This window comes from Alligator mississippiensis, chromosome 3 (genome assembly GCF_030867095.1).
Source record: "Alligator mississippiensis isolate rAllMis1 chromosome 3, rAllMis1, whole genome shotgun sequence".
NCBI classification, from domain to species: domain Eukaryota; kingdom Metazoa; phylum Chordata; order Crocodylia; family Alligatoridae; genus Alligator; species Alligator mississippiensis.
In genome coordinates, this window is record NC_081826.1 from 241,626,934 (window position 1) to 241,645,971 (window position 19,038).

General features: G+C 38.1%; 1 long non-coding RNA gene across 1 annotated transcript; it reads right to left on the bottom strand.

Moving 5' to 3' along the window:
• Positions 1–5,125: 5,125 nt before the first annotated feature.
• On the bottom strand, positions 5,126–17,461 carry LOC109282204 (uncharacterized). Its single transcript, XR_002089123.2, has 3 exons — positions 17,066–17,461; positions 13,919–14,024; positions 5,126–11,703 (listed from the first exon to the last, which is right to left on the bottom strand). It is a non-coding gene; the product is annotated as an uncharacterized LOC109282204 (long non-coding RNA).
• Between the last annotated feature and the right edge of the window lie 1,577 nt (positions 17,462–19,038).

The window sequence follows — 19,038 nt, forward strand, 5'->3', positions numbered from 1 at the left end:
AAAAGTAATGTGAAAAAGACCCTCCTCTCATGTGATCTTCCTGGCAGGCACCATGCTTTGGAGAAAAATCCATGGGAGAAACACAGCAAGCAAGAATATTGAGTGAATAACTAGAAAAAAAAAATCTGTAATTCTGAATTCTTTCAGAAGGAACAAATAAAAAGAAAAAAAAGGCACTTTAAATCAAATCAATTTTATTTTTTAACCTGGGTAACATTTAGATTATTTGATGTAACATTAAAATAAATATTCAGTAATGGCTAAGGATGTAGTCAGAACTGCTATGTGAAGAAAAAACAAACCAAGAAACAGATTCAGTTAATCAAATAACATTGCAGGATTTGGAGAGAGCCTGAGTAATTCTCAAACTAATAACAGCATTTATAATTATACAATGGGTGCCATTAAGAAGTCAATATTTACCACACTGCACTATTGAAGGTTCTTTAGTAATTCTATTTAGAATAAGAAATAACTGCAGTTTTTTTAGATACTGATGTGTTGTAACTCATTATGTGCTGGCAACCACCACATATGCTGGAATGAGGAATAAAATATCTTGCTTTGGATAATTTATTCTTCACCATAGTCAGGAGTATTAAATGTTTTAAATCCTTATACGATATCCATCCTAAACATACCCAATATGCCTTAGAAATACTAGATATCAGCCACTAGCAAAGGTGGGACACAGATGTAGCAGTTTCAATATGGAAAAGCATCTCCCAAAGTTTTTGATGCTGCTGCCTTGTTGAATTTTTGTTTATCAACATTAGTTAAATAATGGACTTGAACACATCTACATTTTAGCAAACAAAGGATCTGAAACTTAGCTTCGTATCTGGTGTCTGTGTTAGTCAAAACAAGAGCCTTGGTCTGAATATGATAGACCACGGGAAAGTTAATCTCTGGGCATGTCCAGACGTTCATTAATACACCATAATTATAGTGCATGGAGTTTAGTACCTGTAATAACAGGTACTAAACTTCATGCTCTGTAATTGGCACTACTGCACATTAGCACAGATAAATGCTTATTTTGTGATGCTTAATGCCCATTGAACTAATCTACTGCACATTACTGCATTAGCACAGTTTTTGCCAGCCATGCTAATGTGCAGTAGAGTGAGTCCAGTGGGCATTAAGCATTTTATGTAGACATGACCTCCGAGTACAAACTTTTCAACTTGGGTCTTTTATGGTAAGGTACGATTGACTGGGTAATCCTACTAAAATTTTAGTTTTGGAATTCGGGGAGGGGGGGTGGAGAGAGAAGTAAGAATTCCCCTTGGATACTGTTAGATTGTATTAATAAAATGTGGATTATCAGCTGTATTCCAGATCAATATGTTGACCTAGCAACTCATGTTTAATAGGTCTTCCCTTAGTCTGATGCCTGCACATACTTTCCTAGTATCACTTATCTGAAAAGACACTACTTCCTTACTTCACTCTGTATTAACTTTAAGGCAGTTATTGTTTTGTTGCTGTTCTTTTAATGAAGATGGAAGATATTGTTGTGTCTGAATGGAAAGTATACTTTGTTTCTTATGCTCTTTCAGGTAAGTTGTCACAGTTGAAAACCCTGGATATCCGCCTAAAAGTTTACCCTATCTACCATTTCCCCATTTGGCTTTAAATAATTCTCTCTACATAGTGCTGAGCAGATGGATCAAATGTTATTGTTTTAGTTTTACTGTGATAAATATAAAACATGCATTTGTATACAAGGTTTCCTGCCACACATTATTTGTCTGTCACTCAAATTTTTCTCCATGCTACAAAAATAAGTATGCCAAAAAGATTAAATACATTCCACGGGGATTGAATATCATGGTGATAGAATGTTTAAAATCTTGGCATTCTAAAGTTTCATTAATAGCACTGGATCCTAAAAATATATAAGAACATTTGGAACAGTGGACAACTCCCCACCTGTTTTTACCATAGAATTAAAACAGGAATCACAATAATAGAACATTCTCTAGTTTACCCTCACCTTTGCAGACTTCATGGACATTCACTATTACTTACACAAAAACTATAAGGCTTCCAAGAACAGGGTTACGTCTTGAACACATCAAGGATTATTGCTACAAAAATGTTATTCTTTAAATAATAAGTATGTTGACCATTCAACTTGACAGTACCTGTCACACTTCATCAAAGACAAATTAGCATAGTTAAGGTCACCAAAAGGAAACTATTAAAACAAATGTTTTCATTTCTTCTGATCTGGTACTTTTCCTACAGCACTATATATCACTTCTGAATTGCCTAATTAAGAGTGATGCCTTCCTTCTATTCCAGTTCTACAATGCAAGCATTTACCTACCCTGTGTTCCTTTCAATACATAAATATTCATAAAAATAGGAATACTTTGAGATATAATAGAAAAATCCATAGATTCATTACCAAACCAATAATACTTTTTTTAACAAAGTTATTGATTCAGTTAAAAGGACTGCTGATTTTTTATATAAATCCATATTTAAAATTTCCAAAGGGATTCCTTTCAAGCTTTGGCCCTTTTTAGTATAGGCCACAGTCCTGCAACTTTTTACAGACAGATGAACCCCTGTTCCTGCATAATTCCCCAGGAACAGTTTGCATGATTTGTGAATCTTTATCTTTTTTTCTTGGGATTTGGGAATTGTATTTTTTTTCTGAATCATGAAAAAGGGAATCTAGATATCTAAAATATATCTATCTAGATTAAAACTCTTTCAGATTTTGTAAACAGGGATTTAACTATGAGCCAGAAGAGGTGAAACAATATAAAAATGAGTTAAACAGAATCAAATGTAAATCATTTCAAAATATAGATTTCACTATTGATTTTCTGCCAGAAGATGAGCTTTGCTAACCTACAGTAGCCTCAAATTATTAGCAGTCTGTATGATTATGATTATGTTATTTATTTTAAATCAAAATCAGTCCATTGCTACTCATTTTTAATCCTCTCTTGAACAAGGCATAGTATCCTTTTTCAGATTGAAAGTATGGTTCATGAACTAGCTAACATTTTAGAAAGAGATAGAAAAAGGAATCAACAAACAGTAAGCACAACCTCTTCATAAATTCAGATAATACAATAGTTTCTAATAAAAAAAAGTTCAAAAGAGGTTAGAGAATATGAATCTACTTTCAGAGTTTGGGGCATCATCTCATTAAGGGTAATATAGCAGACTTGGAGTCTGAAAAAGGCACTAACTCAAATTTGTAATGATTTCACTTTCAAATTTCTTTTATCTCAGCTGCTGCTACTTCAACAAATAACAAGTGCTTCAGATATAATAAGAAGACTAATGAGCATTGCAGCTGATTACTAAAATACTGTAATACTTCCCAAGGCATAATGACATCTTTTTCAAAATTAAGAATAAGGAATATTTTTCTTCTTCATTGCCACAGAGTATGACCTCAGTCTAAGCCACAAATTCAACTTTCCAAAGTAATATTGAAGAAAGCGTCTCTCAGTAGGACTAATTCTGTTCTTAACAGAGTTTCTACTAACTTTAGTAGCTTGTGCATCCACCATGACTTTGGTGTCCCCGTCCCCCCCTTCTGTTCCCCACTCCCTCGAACATTAGAAATAAGCTATCTGAGGTGTGGAACTGATATTGTAATGATCACAATACACTCTATAAAGCTTTTGCTATCCTGATTTTCCTGTGTTATACCTGGGTGCACCTTTCAAAAAAGTGCACTTTCTTTCAGTGACCTTGGACATTTGAAAGGCAAAACACAGAAATGCTTTAACTAACATGTTTAAAACAGAAGGTGGGATCCGCATCCCTGTATTGTGTCCCCTTTACACCATTTAAAAATATCAGAGCAGCACAAGGGAACTCTAAAAGCCTCTCAGTCAAGGGATTATTTGCTCAGTGCTGTGGGAGGCAATGGTAAATCTCCTCCCAAGCACTCACTTAAAAGCTCTTGCTTAGAACTTGGTACATGTTACGCTTAACATGTGCTATATGTACATTGCAGTAAGCATTAATAACACTTAGAAAGTTCTCTAAGCAGTCACATATTAATACTTATTATGATCTATAAGTCATAGTATGCACCAGAGTCTTGAACTGGCTCCTGTGTGAGCCCAGGGCTGAGACTGATAATCATCTGATTTTCAGTTTTAGCCCTGTAATCTCATGGGAGCTGGTTCAAAATGCTGGTGGAGTGCAAGGGTTTACAATGACACCACCACTCAGTCCCTACACTGCAAGGGTGCCAGTTCAAAGCTCCCATAACATGTCAGTGTCAGTCCCAACCCCCACCCCCCCAATCACTGGAACTGGTTTCCATGTGGTGCAGGGGCTGCCTTCCAGCACCACTCCTAGCCCCTGCATCACACTGGAGCCTTGAACCAGCAACACTTTGTGCAGTACAGGGTGGGGGGCACGGCGTGCCAAACAGCTATTTGCCAGGCTTTCATCTTCCTTACTTGAATGCTTGGATGTTGGCATTGTAAGCACAGTTAGCATGTGCTAAGTGTAATGTGTAACAACAAGGCTCTTTAAAAAGCATGTTCATGAACATGTTGGGGGCAAGCGCACCATGTTGTCTGGATGCACAAAAGAATTCAGTGATGCAGAAGTCTGAAGCAACACTATAGCCCCCTAAAGCAGGCCAGAGATGATGCTCTAACCAAAAGATTGGGGTCCTGTCTATGTTACTTTGGGGACCTTTTCAGTCCCCAGCGCAGGAAAGGATAAAGACTGAACATAGATCACTTAAAGCCACCTTATCCTTCCTTCTTTCCTTGCTCTGTGCTGCTCCTCCAAAGGTGTAGAACGTAATATTGTCACTTACAGATTCTGTAAGGAGTAATGTTACCATTCTCACTCTAGGATCATATCCAGGGACCCTTGATATTCAAAATCCCAATTCCCACTGACTTCAGTAGCCACGACTTGTCCCATAGGCCCAGAGTCAGCTAAACTCATGCTTAAGTCGATCTCTATTCAGTGAAGTATTTAAGAATGTACTTAAGACCCATTGCCTGAAATAGGATTTAAGAAATGGCTTATGTGTTTCATTCAAATAGGCCTAAAAGGCTGAGAACAACGTGTATTTAAGCCACTAAAAAAAAAAAAAAAAAAAAAAATCTCAAAAACCCAAGACATATAAAAATCAAGACTGCTTTGCAATATGTTTTAAAAAACAAGGAAAATGCACAGTCTGACCCACAACATGAGACATCTGTGGTCCTCCACAGTAAAAAGCAACTAGCAGCATCTCAAGGGCCTCGTCATGTAATTCAGAGAGTTTTTTTGGCTCTCTTTCATTCTGGGTTTGAAGACAGATTGCTTTACAAGGTACATCAGCCTGCAGGGAATAGCAATTTCCTTTTTCCTCCACAACACAACAAATGTAACTTTTTAAACTGTTTATCTTTGATCAAAAATATATTACTTAGCACACTAAGTAAACAGCTCTATAATTTGTCATAGAAATTATTGCTTCCTGTGGCTATTTTTAGTGTTTTTACATTTGCTGGGCAATTGGTAATGAGAGCTGATAACCTTGCCATTTGTTTTTTATTTTTGTAATGATCTCAGAAAAACATTTTGAAATAGGAGCTGTTCTTTAATGTAATGGATAAACTACCACACTGCCAGGAATTATACCCAACTTCCTCACTCAGTAATCATGGGAACTCAAGCAACAACCACAACCCACACACATAATGCAAGAAACCATACGGAACACATATATTACATTTCTGTGGTAATGCTCTCACCAAGGAAGACCTAAGCCTGCTTCCAGAGTGCTTAAAAATTCAACAGTGTTGAGACAAATTTTAAAAGGAGGACTAAAAATAAAGCAAGCTATTGCATTTTTATTTGACCATTTAAAACTATTTCTCTGTATATTTTTGCTGCTTTGCCAGATATATTGCAAACCTGTCGTTTTTTTAATGCAGTAACTTATTTTCCAAGTCATCTTCAAATTTTAGTCTCAAAGATGCATTGAGTCTGAGACTAAATAAACATTCCACTTTTCGGTTCTATCACTCTTGTGTCATGGTTGCTTATCTTTTTCTGCCATTTTTTCTTTGGCTTTCATTTCTGAAGGTGTCATCATCTGAATCCTACTGTGGCATTATAAATCAGCATGCTACTGTTTATTGATTACAAGCTCTGAGACATCTATCCCCTTTCCCTTCAATTCTAATGCAAAACCATGTCTTTGATCTACTACTTGTCCTTTCAGGTCACAAAGTGAACATTTCATGTCTTCTTTTGGCCCTGGGGGCCTTAAAACTACTGTTTTCAGTTTCTGTTCTCCTTTTCTTCAACAAATATATTTCTAAACTAGAGAGTATTCTCAGTGTAATTTAATTATTAAAACTCTAAAAAATATATATTTCAAAATACCAATCTTTTCTTCTTAAATTCTTTTAGAGTTTGGGTCAAAATTAGCATGGGATATACAGTGCGTTTCCTGTTTTCTGTGTATAATGACCATTTCTTTCGCTGACTTTTTTTCCCCTGCCTAACAACTGTATTTCCAACCATCTTGAAAAGCCTTTGCTTTAATCTTCCATCTTAAATCTTCTCCTTTGAGTCCACGTGCTAAACCACTACTTCCATCTCACCACATTTTCTCCCTACTCCTTCAACATAGAGGATCCATGCTCTCTTCCCACCTAGAGAAGGCAGAATGCCCGGCAGCATTAGTCTATTATTTATTGCTCAGTGACATGGGGCACTGGCTTCTCTCTAGCTTCTGAATCCAATACCCATGTAGTAGTCTTAGGCTTTCATTGTACAAACAGTCAGAGATGACCCGAGCAGGGTGCGGGGCCAGGGACAAGTCAGCCCATGCAGGGCCCCGGCCGCACTCCAATCCCAGATCCGAAGAAGCTGGTGCTGCTGTCGGCAGCAGCGGCATTGGCAGCAGGAGTGGGGGCGAGTTGCGAGGGGCTGGACGTGGAGCTCCCGCTCCGCCTAGCTCTGCGCCACTGCTGCAGTGGGGCCCCCCCAAAGCACAGGGCCCAGAGCAGTCACCCCAATTCACTCCCCTCAGGGACATCCCTGCAAACAGTAACAGGAGATTTACACAAAAATCAACCCCTGATCCTTCATATGCGACTAGAGCTTGGTCTGATTACTTATTCTGAGGCCTAGTATTTTTCTATACTATAGTTGCTATAGTTTCCCAAAGAAAATAAGCTATCTTGGTAAAAACACTGTTTGCCAAAGTAACTGTCTCTATATCAGTGCTTTTGCTGGTGGAGAAAATTTGAAAATTTCACACTGCTACCAAACAACTGTACTAGCATACACATACATTTGCCCAAGTTGTATGCTGGTCATAATTTTAAAACAACTGTTCTATATTGTAAAACTCACCCTCTTTCAGGGTTTCTGTCAATATTCCATATGTCTAGAATCTCCTAGTGTCTCTTATCATTTGTATTTTCTACAAGAACAACAGTCTAAAACAGCAGTCTCTAAAATACAGTACATGCTTTTATTTTTCCACAGAAATTAGTTTTTATTTGAGTGCTGACACTATCTATGAATTCATCAGTATAGTAATCTTTAGAAATGCATACAGCAGCCTCTTCTGGGGGAATCCCAGTCTCAGCTAGCTACATGCATCCATTCAGCTCTTGTTCATTAGAGCTAGTATCACTGATCTGCAACAGAACTGCCTGGCTTTGATAATTTTAGTCCTTTGCTTTTTTGTTTTGTTTTGGTTTTGCTTAGAGATTTTTTTTTCTTTTTCTACAAAGCAACCCCTAAAAATGTCATCTTTGAGAGACAAAACTTAGATATAGAAACCTAAGAGTATCACTGTATGATTTTGAATTTTTTAAAGATGTATAGAACTGGGACTTTCTTAAACAGAGAGGTTATAAAAGAAAATCTTCTCTCACTTATTCTGCTACATAATTTTTTTTTCTTTATTCACTGATGCATGCCAAAGTTTTGAATAGTAAGAGACCAATAGCAGTGCAACTATAGAGCAGTTTCTTTAACTCCACAGGGCAAGTACAGTACTATGCAATATCTTTTGTTTTTGGTCTTCCCTCACAGGGATTTTTTGTGGGGTATAGTTTTGTGATAATCTGAGGAAGCCAAAGACAACAGTAAAGCTCAATTTGCTCACCACCTAATCAAGACCTATTATTTAGATTTTAAAACACAAATGAGCACGTCAACTATACTGGCTGTCCATGGATGATAACAATGATGATAATCTATTGGAGCATTCAATATAAAAACTTTAATATTTACATCATGGCATATATGATCCATATTTATCATTTCTCACAAGTCCTTTATGCAGTTTTTGAAAAACTTTATGACATATGTACAATCCCAAATAATATTTTATATACTAAAAATAACATATTTAGATGCCGCACTTTGGCCACATCCACATACACCCGAACCCACACACACAAACACTCAAGACTACTAGGAAAATCTTTCAAACTTTGTAAAACAAGCAGCTGTGCACATGCTGTTGTCAATGTCCCCAGCTGTGCCTTCTGTCTAGGACCATGCAATACCATCTCCAGATTGTCAGGAGAATGTATTAATTGTGCACCATTTTCTGTTCCCCTTACAGTCTTTGTCATGAAAATGAGAATGTATAATGAAGAGAACATGAGAGGCATTACCATTCTGTGATAACTCATTCCAGTGTCAAAGATAACAGTCACACAACTGAGAGTGGCACATTTAACCCATCTCAAGACCAATGTCATGAAGGCAAAAAATGGCATCACATTACTTCAATGTTGTGACCCTTTTAAAATGCCTATTTGAGCTCCTCTTCCTGTTTATAGTGTGTCTATTAAAGGAAACAACAAATATTTTTGCCAAGAAAATGTCATATTATGAAACCATGAGTTCCAAAATGCTCTTCTAGTTTTAAAAGTTACAGATACACTGCACTGATGTATTGTAATCTCTTTGCCCATGTGTGGAAAGATGTATACTGCAGCTCACCCTCTAGCCCACAGAATAATTTACAGCAAGACACAGGTGAACAGAATGAAAAGGAAATGCTGAGTAACACAAATACTGACAATATTTGGCCATCTGAATTCAGCTAAGTAATTTTTAGCTGAATTTGTATGGTTGAACATGTAAATCACCCATCCTGACTCTTGCCAACTGCAGCAGCAGCTGCTCTGCTTGGCCTGCAGACCAGCTCCTTTCCTATTCCCAAGCATAAGAGGATGGGAGAGAAGACTCCTCCAACAGCTGGTGACCCATTTCCTAGCCTCCTGGGGGAGAAGCACATTGCCCCAGCAATTCCTTTGTATGATGTAGAGGGAAAAGGAAGAACATTCTTCCCCCATGCTCTATTCCTCATGGGAATAAAGAATTAAATCAGGACTCCCTCAGCTCATTGATTGTTCTGCCCTGAGAGGTTCCAGATGCCCTTCACTCACCTAGATCTATTCTGCAAGAGTTTGTGATAACAAGAGGCAAGTTGATGGCTTCCTATGGCCTCTGCCCTCCTGGGCTAGGTACAGACATTCAAAAAGCCCGAGGTGGAATCGATCTAAGATGGAGAGTTTTCTGTAAGCAGTGTAGTTTAGATCAGTAGCTAACAGAACACACATTTGGCTTTTGGTTAGGGGGAGAGGAAGACAGAATCCTAGACCAGGGTCTATCATTTTTAAGCCAGTCTTTGTGCTGAACTTGTGTTCTGGGTATAGACCAGTTTCAGATCACTTATTCAGGTAAATGTATAATGTCTGTACCTGGCCATGAAGTCTTCAAGAACATCTCATGAGCTTGCTTTCTCATAAAGCAATGTGTGACCTGAAATATCCTGTTTCTCCAGAGATGCCAGTCAGATAGATCAGACAGTGCTGGAAAAAAAGTGGAAGAATCCCAGAGTAGTGCTGAAAACCCCCACAGTAGTGAGAATGGACTGACCCTTAATTTGGGGTTGAGAAATAAAGAGCGCTGGGCCTACGGAAATTCCTCATCTAGCATAAGAATAGGCATATTTCCTTAAACTAAATGTGCTCTCTGGAAAGGGGCTATTGCTCCCCTCTTTTATTAAACCAATGATAGAGTTCCCACTCCATTTCTCTTTGGACTGGAGAAATAGTGTGTCTATAAAGTTCCTCCTCCTCTTCTTCCTACTCTGTGAGGGCTTCCTGGCAGAGGAACTAGAAAGGGCCACCTGGCCCTTGGAGTCCATTCCCCTGCAAAGGTAGGAAGCCATGACTTTGAATCCCTTTCACAAATAACCAGGTTCCAAAATCTGATTTGGGATTGTTAAGAGAAGCTGGCATCTACTTGAGGTATTCCTGTGGCTCTCAGAAATTGATCAGTGGAAAAGCAACACCATGATCAGCTTAAAGAAAGGAGCAATTGGGACTTCTCCGTCTCTCTCTGAGGAAAGATGGGTGGTATTATTTCTAATAAGAATAATAACTCTGTCATTTGAAACATCTTACTGCATCATGCAGCAAAAAAGTTCAACATTTTTTGGCAAAGAACTCCCAGAACCTCTATATTCATTTGCTGTCTCTACAGAGTCTCCATCCAAGACAAATCTGAATTATACCAGTATAACAGAACAGTGTCAGAGATGTGACCCCAGCCAGAACATGCAACGTACAGAATATTCATACATGCGTTTGGCTGTGTATGAACCCTTTTACAGGAACAAACTACTTTCAGGTCAATTGCTTCTTTCTGCATTCTCCCCTCTCCTTTTCTTATCATCACAGGAGATATTACGCTGCATCCCCATATAACAAATTAGTGCCAAAATTAGGGAGTCAGTTTTATTTTTTACATTAATTTTCCCCCAAAATGTTTGTTGGAAGATGTTTTAAAAAGCAAGATTTTGTACCTGGTATTTCAGTTTGCCACAAGACAACCCCTAACCTCCCATCTAAGTCCTCAATCCTGAGAGTGAATCATGGGGATCCCTGTAGTATTTTGACATACTTGAACTACTGCAATCAAGTGTCTGGAGCCTCCAAAATTAATGGGCCATGTTAAAGGAAAGAACAACAGGAATTCATGCCTATCCACTCTCACTGTTAGGAGGCTAGACAAGCTGCCCACACCCAAGAAGTTATGGGATTTGATGGAGCTTCAACCTCCCTTGAAGTCAAAAGAGAAGAATGATAAAGTGGGGGACCCTTAGCTAGAGGAGAGGGGAAAGATCCAAATATTACTGAACGGCGGCTTATTCCTCTATCAGATTTGTAATATTATTTATGCAGCTGAATAGAATGAATCACAAAATGACTCATCCCCAAATCGCCAGAATAACAACAACAAAAAAACCCAACAACAACAACAAAAAAACAAACCAAAAGCCACACGCATATACACACACTTTCTGAAAAACTTGACTGAAGGCAGTTTGAAAGGAAACAAATGTAATTTGAATTTTTTTTAAACTCATCAGCTGTGCTATAGCTCCTATGAATAGACTGATCTGATTTTCTAAATCCCTTTAACCTTCAAAAGATGATTAGTGGGTGATTTTTTGTTGTTGCAGAAATAGATATATTTCCCAGTAAGTTTTGGAAAGAGGTTGGTGATAGGTACAATTAATTCAGTACATATCGTTTACTGCAGCCCTCACTTTCACAGGAACCATCTCCAACTGATCCAGGCAGAAGATTGGCTTTGGTTCTGCAAGCAGCTGCTCATCTTTCCACTTAGCTGGAGGTAAGTTGTCACAGTAAGCAGCTGCTAAAAGAGTGGGAGGGAGACACCAATGAGCAGAAACAATTGTGACAATAAAAAATAAAGGAGCAGCAATCTCACTTGCATCAAACAGACTGGGTAACACTGTGTCTTATTTCCCTAAAAAGAAATGGTGCGACCACAGCTTAACCTTGAAAAAACATGAGCTCTTAGGAATTTATGTAACTTTGGCAAGCGCAAATTTACCAACAGAAAACAACTCTAGTGATCAGTTATTATGCTACTTCTTCTGTGTTCTGTGCTCAGAAATGGTTATTAAGGATTCTCAAGTTCGTGAATGCAGATACATTCTCATCTAATTTTGCTTTGGATGTGCTAAATCTGAGATGCAAGTGACCCTGTTATGCAAACCAACTTTGGGTACACGCATACTCAGGCTCACAGCTAAGTAAAGAAAAATGAGGAGGCAATGCAGACTTTGATCCTGTGGGTTGGATTCACCCCAGGTGGACCCTTGCATCTATGTTATGGCCTATTTAAATCAGTGGATTCCTGGGTTGATTGATGCAAGGATGTGCCCACATGGATTGATTTGTAGAATTAGGGAATATCTTGTGGTCTATTGTGAAATATCAGGTACATTTTTTTACTATTTAAAAATGCTTAAAATAGGAGTTTAAGGGGAAAATGAGCACAAAAACGAAGCTGCCCCACTAATTATTTTAAATAGCTTGCCAATGGCACAGTGTATTTTATCAAAGCTCTAACAAATAGCCTCCAAAAAAACCTGTTGTTCTTATCATACCCAATAAAACAAAACAATCACAACAAAAATATAGCCCTGTCTTTTTAATACAGTGTCTTCTTTGATTCCATATCTATGGCTAGAAAGCCAGCTTCTCTTCTCTTCCATGCAGCCTGCAGGAATTCTGTTCCCCATCCCAAGCACAGTGGGTGGGTGTCTGCATGGTTTTTTTTCTATCCTGCTGCAGAATAAATTAGTTTACTCCAGCCTAATAGGGACACACATGTAGATGCATGATGTTTACTATGCACCTAATTAGTCTACTGTACAGTTAAACATTTTGTGTAGACATTCCCAATGTATACCCTTCTGCGTGAAAAGGTATCTCCCACACAGAAATAGGTTGTCTGTTCTCCTTTCTGTTTTCCATAGAGAGTGGCTTCCATTACCTTCCATAATTCTTCTAACCCTTCAGTTCTAAATGTTCTGTCCTGTTTTTATTATCCTCCATTTCACTCTTTTCACCAGTCTTTTTCTCACCCTGTTCCATAATACATTTATGTACTGCTAACTAACATATCTTTGCTCCCATTTTACTTTTCTTTTCACTTCAATTTTTTTACTTTCATTTTTTCTTACCCATCACTTTCTGTATTCCTGTTTCAACCTTGTTCTCTTTTATCTCCCAGAGTTTTCTCTCTTGCGTTCTGCCATTGGTACACCTCTTATATTCCAGTGCTTTCTCTCTAGATATCATTCTGTCCTCCAGTCTTAACAATTCATTCACCTTTTGTTCTCAGGTCAGTTGCTTTCATATATTTACCACAAGCTTCTTCAAGCACTTCCCCTGATGCCTCTTACATCCAATTGAATATTTGCTCCAAACCCATTATCTGCTTACCCTTCAGGCCAAAACATATCTTCTGCTTCCCAGCCCATATTCTTTCTTTCTACTTTTCCTACTAGTACTCCCTAATCTCTTCTGGACATCCAACAATGCAGTAGAGCCTCTCACCCAAATAAAAACTCATGGACTCTCAGCACTTTCCCCCTCCACAGATGTTTTTCAACTCTCTACTAACCCCCTTATTATTCCATCAAACATTTTGTTCAAATACCATACTCATCCATTCTTGCAAGAATATCATTCAACATGGTGGACCTCAGATCAGCTAATTTGCTATATATACCCTATGCTAACCAAGTCTCTGCACTCCCAACCACCAGAGGGAGCATCCTCAGTCTCTCCACTACTTACAGTCATTCCCAGAAAATATGACTTATGGTCTATGTACCTCAACTAATTAATCCTGGGCCTGTTACTTCTCATGACCCTAAGCACTCTTCCCCAATTAAAACTCCTCCTACATTGTCAAACACTCTGCCCACAGTTGAACCTGTGCCTTCCTTCAGTACCTTCGTGATCTGTTCTTTTTCTTGTGCCCTCCCCATACCAGGTCTGTGTGAAGATGTGTTGGGAGAGGACCGCAGACCCAGATACAATTAACTGATTACCTGTCCTGTGCCTTTTGTAGAGTCCTTGCTGTGCTCATCACATACTTCTTCATTCCATCCATCTGATGGCAAGGCAACAGATACCCAAAGGGGTGCTACTGAGCAGCTGCAGGAGAGGACACATAGCATTGTCAACACTCAAAAAGGTCTGCTTGAGCCTAGCAGCATAATATATTAATGTGGGTAAAATACTCATTTCTCTAGCTAATTGTAAAGAAGGAAGTGATATGCCTGTCAACATCTTTGGCTGCCAAAGTAAAAAACAGTCCCCACCTTGAACTACCAGCTTACAGGAAATTGTTTAGAAATGTCCATTAGCACAAGTCCAGTTATAAGTATTATGACCAGACCAAGATTTCCCAAGTCCTCTTCCAATGTCTTAACCACAAGCTTTTCTTTCCTCTTGCTTCTTGTTTCTTCCCCTGACTGCTTGCATATGTGGCAGACCCCACTCTCCTCTAGCCACACTAGGTCCTGTTCTCTTTCATCTCCCTTGGACACTCTCTCCAGTTTCACTGGTAGCTCTGGCCCCAAAGGGCAGTTGCTGTTACTTCCTTTCTAATATGTTACTTCTTGTCTTCCACAATCTGTCACAGAGGCAAGCTGGCTTCTCACTTATTTTTACAAGCAGAAGAATGAACACCATGTAAAGAGCCAGATTTTGGCCTATGGAGGAGAGTCTGCCTAACAGTGAACTAGAAATTAGGCTGGAAACGCTAGATGTAGATCTGTAATACATCTGAGTTCCATCTGAGTCAGCTCTGATGAAAAAATAACCATAATGTGAGGGGCTTTTTTTTTTTTTTTTGAAAGTCAGGATAGATATCAGCATATAGAAGCTAGTGGTTACATTTCCTTTTACTGATTCCTGTTTTCACAGATAATAAAACCAAAATTAAAACAAAACAAAATCAGGTGTTTAAACAGCTTCGTATGGGTTCTGATAACAGCAAAAAGAAAAAAAATAACAAAAAAAGTAACCAGATGTTCTGAAGCCCCCAGAAAGGTTCAATTCAAATTTGGTTCACATTTTGGTTGAACTTTGAGATTTATATTATCTGACTTAGCAAATGTCTAGCTTTTCACTGAGAAATTTATACATATTTTAAGCACTTTTACATAAGATCTGAAAATTTTTAGAAGTTTGGCTCAAAGCAGGCAATTTGAATTACATTGTATATCTGTATGATAAACAATAGCTGAACAGTACCAGTTCCTCCAGCCACTTCAATTAAAGTGTCTTTCTCCAAAATGCCCTCAGTGAAAGTTCATGACAAGATCAGAGGGAGAATTATTCTATTTACAAACTCTATTTTACAGGAAACTAAATCCCACCATGATCATTTAAGAATGTAATCTCTCTTAAATTCTGGCTATTAGATGTGATGAGCATGACAGAAACTATATTAGGCAATTTTGAGCAGATCTCCAGCCAGTGTCAGTTATCATATGCCAGTACAGAACTACCCCTTTCTGTCACCTTTTTACTATAAAGGAGGGTTCAGTCATATTCACTTCTTCTTTCCCCTTTATTTCAAACAGCCCTTAACTTGGAAATGCCTGGTGTGTAACAAGCTTAAACAACAGAAAGCAAAGCCTTGGAGGTCTACTAGAGATGTTGAATTTCAAGCTGCTGAAATGTTTAAACTCTAAGCCAATGCTTAGATCACTGAGAAAGAGTTCCCAGGTCAACACAGCTCAAGCTGTTCAAACACCCACTAGGATATTTTGTTTCCCATCAGTGTGCAAACAGGAAGTTAAAAAAAGGAAGTTGAAACAACCAGCTTCCATATCACATAACAGTCTTATAGAGAGCCCACAGAATTTTGCAGCCTGCCAAATCTTTTGCAGTCCCCCAGTTTTGTTTTGTTTTGGGGTTTTTGTTTTGTTCTTTTTGTGGGGGGAAGTACTAAATTACAAACATTGAAAAGAATTTACTGAATAGTACTGAAAATAGAAAGGATCACAACAAAAACATCTGTGTTTTAATTTGCCGAGAGAAAAGAACAAGCGACTGATATAAGATTCATAAGGAATAACACCTGCTAATTCTGTTATCATTTGGAGATGGGGTGTAGAGTCTTTTTTTTGTATAATCTGGAGTTGTTGGAAGCATCTGAGTGAATTCAGTATACATGAGAATTTCAGACTGACACTTTTGAAGAACATATTTATCCACAGTCCAGGTACAGGTTATACAACTGGAGATGACCCCCACCATCCTGGTAACATAACTCAACTCTGACCTGAAGGAGCAAATGAAGTGCAAATAGCCCTACCTTAGGGTTAAGTTCCGTCATCAAAGGAGACTTGTTTGTTTAAAAAAACAATTATTTCGGAGAAGTGAGAAATCTGCTCCAAAGGGAGATTTGTTTGACTTTGGCCAAAGTAATGGTTCCTCTTGCTTTCTTTTGAAAACAGCTTCTGGCACAGGTTGAGAGTGTGAACTCATTCATTTCACTAGAATTTTTTTTTCTCAAGTAAACGACCTGTGTTTAAGCGTAAGATGGAAATGTGATTATGAAGGGACTGGCAGTTATTCTTATTGATGTGATGGCAGCAGCTGCACTAAGGTCACCCTTTAAAACAGTAATTAATGCTCTGGAGTAGTGAAATGTTCATTCTAGACTTTTTACAAAATATTTTCTCTCTCTGCCTCTCCCTTTTTTAATTCTGGCCAGGCATCATCTAATTTTTTGCCTATTTCTGCCATTTGTTTTTGCTAGACTTGATTCCTCTGGTTGCACTAAAACTGTCAGTTCTCCAGCCAAAAGAAAAAAAATAAAGAAGGAGAAAGATTTTTTTAAATGAGGAATGATATACATTACTTTATTATTCTGTTTCAAGCATTATAATGTTAAAAGGAAATTACATTTTGTTTTGTAAGGAAGTAAAAGTATTTATTATTATTAACACAGAGCCTAGAATTCATAAGCTAGGATGCCATTGTGCTAGGTGCTATGCAGGCATAGAACACAAGATAGCCCTTTTCCCAAATAGTTGATAATCCAGGATATTGCAAACCAAAGACCGGTGTCATTAAGGTTAGGTACAAACAGTCAAAAAGCCCAAGGCTGAATCAATTCAGACTGTGCAGGTTAGTCTAAAATGCAGATTAAACTGAAACAGAAGTGAACAGACATTTACCTTTGATTCAGGAAATACAGCCACATGCCTGCAGCAGTTTAGATCAGAAGCCAGTGGGTGCTACAGCACAGCTCTCTGACTGTGTGTTCACTTCCTCTTCCTGCTCCCCTGAGAACTCTGGGATTTGAAGTCCAGGATTGCAGAACTCTACAGAATTGCTTATCACTTCCTCTTCCTGTTTCCAGGTGCTTTTGGGATTTGTAGTCCACAGTCAAAGTCCGCAGTAAATTTTAGCAGGGGAAGGGATATTTAACCCCGCTCCTTGGTTCCAGACCCCAGCCGGGGTTTGCCTTGGGGGGAGTCCCTGTCCTGCCCCCATAGACTGGGCTGCATCCCTGGCCCAGCTCACCCTCCCTTGTCAGCCAGCCCTCACTCCTCCAGATAAGGAGCAGAGGGGTAGGGCCAGTCCTGCTCTCTGGAGCAGACAGCACAGTCTAGCCTAGAGATGCAAAGCATGCTGGAGGACTCTGATTTAACTTGAACCAGGAAGGGGTCTGGGATAGAAGTTTCATAAACTGGTTTGATTCAAATCAGTTAATCCTGATACTACATTCAACCAGGTTTATTTTAAACTAGTTTCAGCCATTTTGAAACTGGTTTATGTGCACTGAGCTTCTGTTCTTTTACAAGTTTAAACCAGTTTCTTATCTCATAAACCAGTTTATGTGTAACTTCTGTCCCTAGCCCATGTGTCTAAACCATAATTATAAAACTTAATAGAAGCTGGGTTCTGTGGAATGATGTCCAACCTATTACATACACTTATTGCTCATTTTTTAATTTTGGTTTTATATCTTTAATATGGCAACTAATAAAAAACCGACCAGGAGAGGAAAGGTGACTGACAGAACAGCTAGAATGCATAATAAAGAAAAAAATGGTTGAGGTACTAGAAAAGTAATGCCTTAAAAGAGAGAAAAAAAATAAATATTCTGCATTAGTACGTTAGGGGTATGGAACTTTACCTATATATAAAAAACACTTGCAATAAAAATTGACACAGGGATGAGGCTCATTTTTTCTAATGATGACCTGGAATGCAGGGTGGGTCAGAAACTCTTACATAGATTAAGAAGATAATATGCATTTATGTACTAATGAACATTTTAAAGCTGTAGGAACAGCAGTAGCTCTCAAACTGAAGCATCTACATTCATGAAATGAAAATAAAATATATTTATTTATATCTTATATGGTATGAAGACTTCATTAGTATAAACTTCCAAAAATGCTATCCAGAAACACTCACAATCATTCAGTCCTAAAACTGCCACAAGGATGCCAATTCCAATTTCTACTGCTTGTTATGGGATTTTGGTTTGTTTTTCATTTGGAAAGTTATTCTCTACATATGGAACAGAGAGCAAGAACTTCAACTATATCAAATAAAAATAGTAAGGAACTTCCAGCCAATGTGAACAGAGCATTTCATCTAGAATCATGACAGTTTATGTCAGTGCATGTGCATTTACAGTGAAGTAATTAACTCCTTAATTACTGGACCAAAATAGTGGAAAACCCATATCTATGTTATTTTGTTTAATCTTCTGCCAACTATTACTCTTCGAATAATCAGAAACAGCTTTCTAACATGGAAACCTAGAATGTCTTAATGGAAATTAAAGAAAAACAAAAAGACAAAAAATTGAACAAAAATAGATAAATAACAATGTAAGCATATCCAATAGTGTAAACATCATGCACATTATTCTCTCCTTTTAATTTTCTTGGAAGATGAATGAATGAAGGATAGAAGGAGGTAGTGTGTGGGAGGGTAATTGTGGGCTGTGAATGTTTTCCTTATCGAGACACAGAGAACTTGTATTTAACACTTAATCTATTTTTATTTAAGTAGTAGAAAACATAGCATTAACCACAGCTTGGTGTTGACTGCACCCTGTAGTCCAGAACCCCACCTTCCAACATGAAGGATAACCTTTGTCTTTTCAGCCATATTCTATGCCCTTTCACAA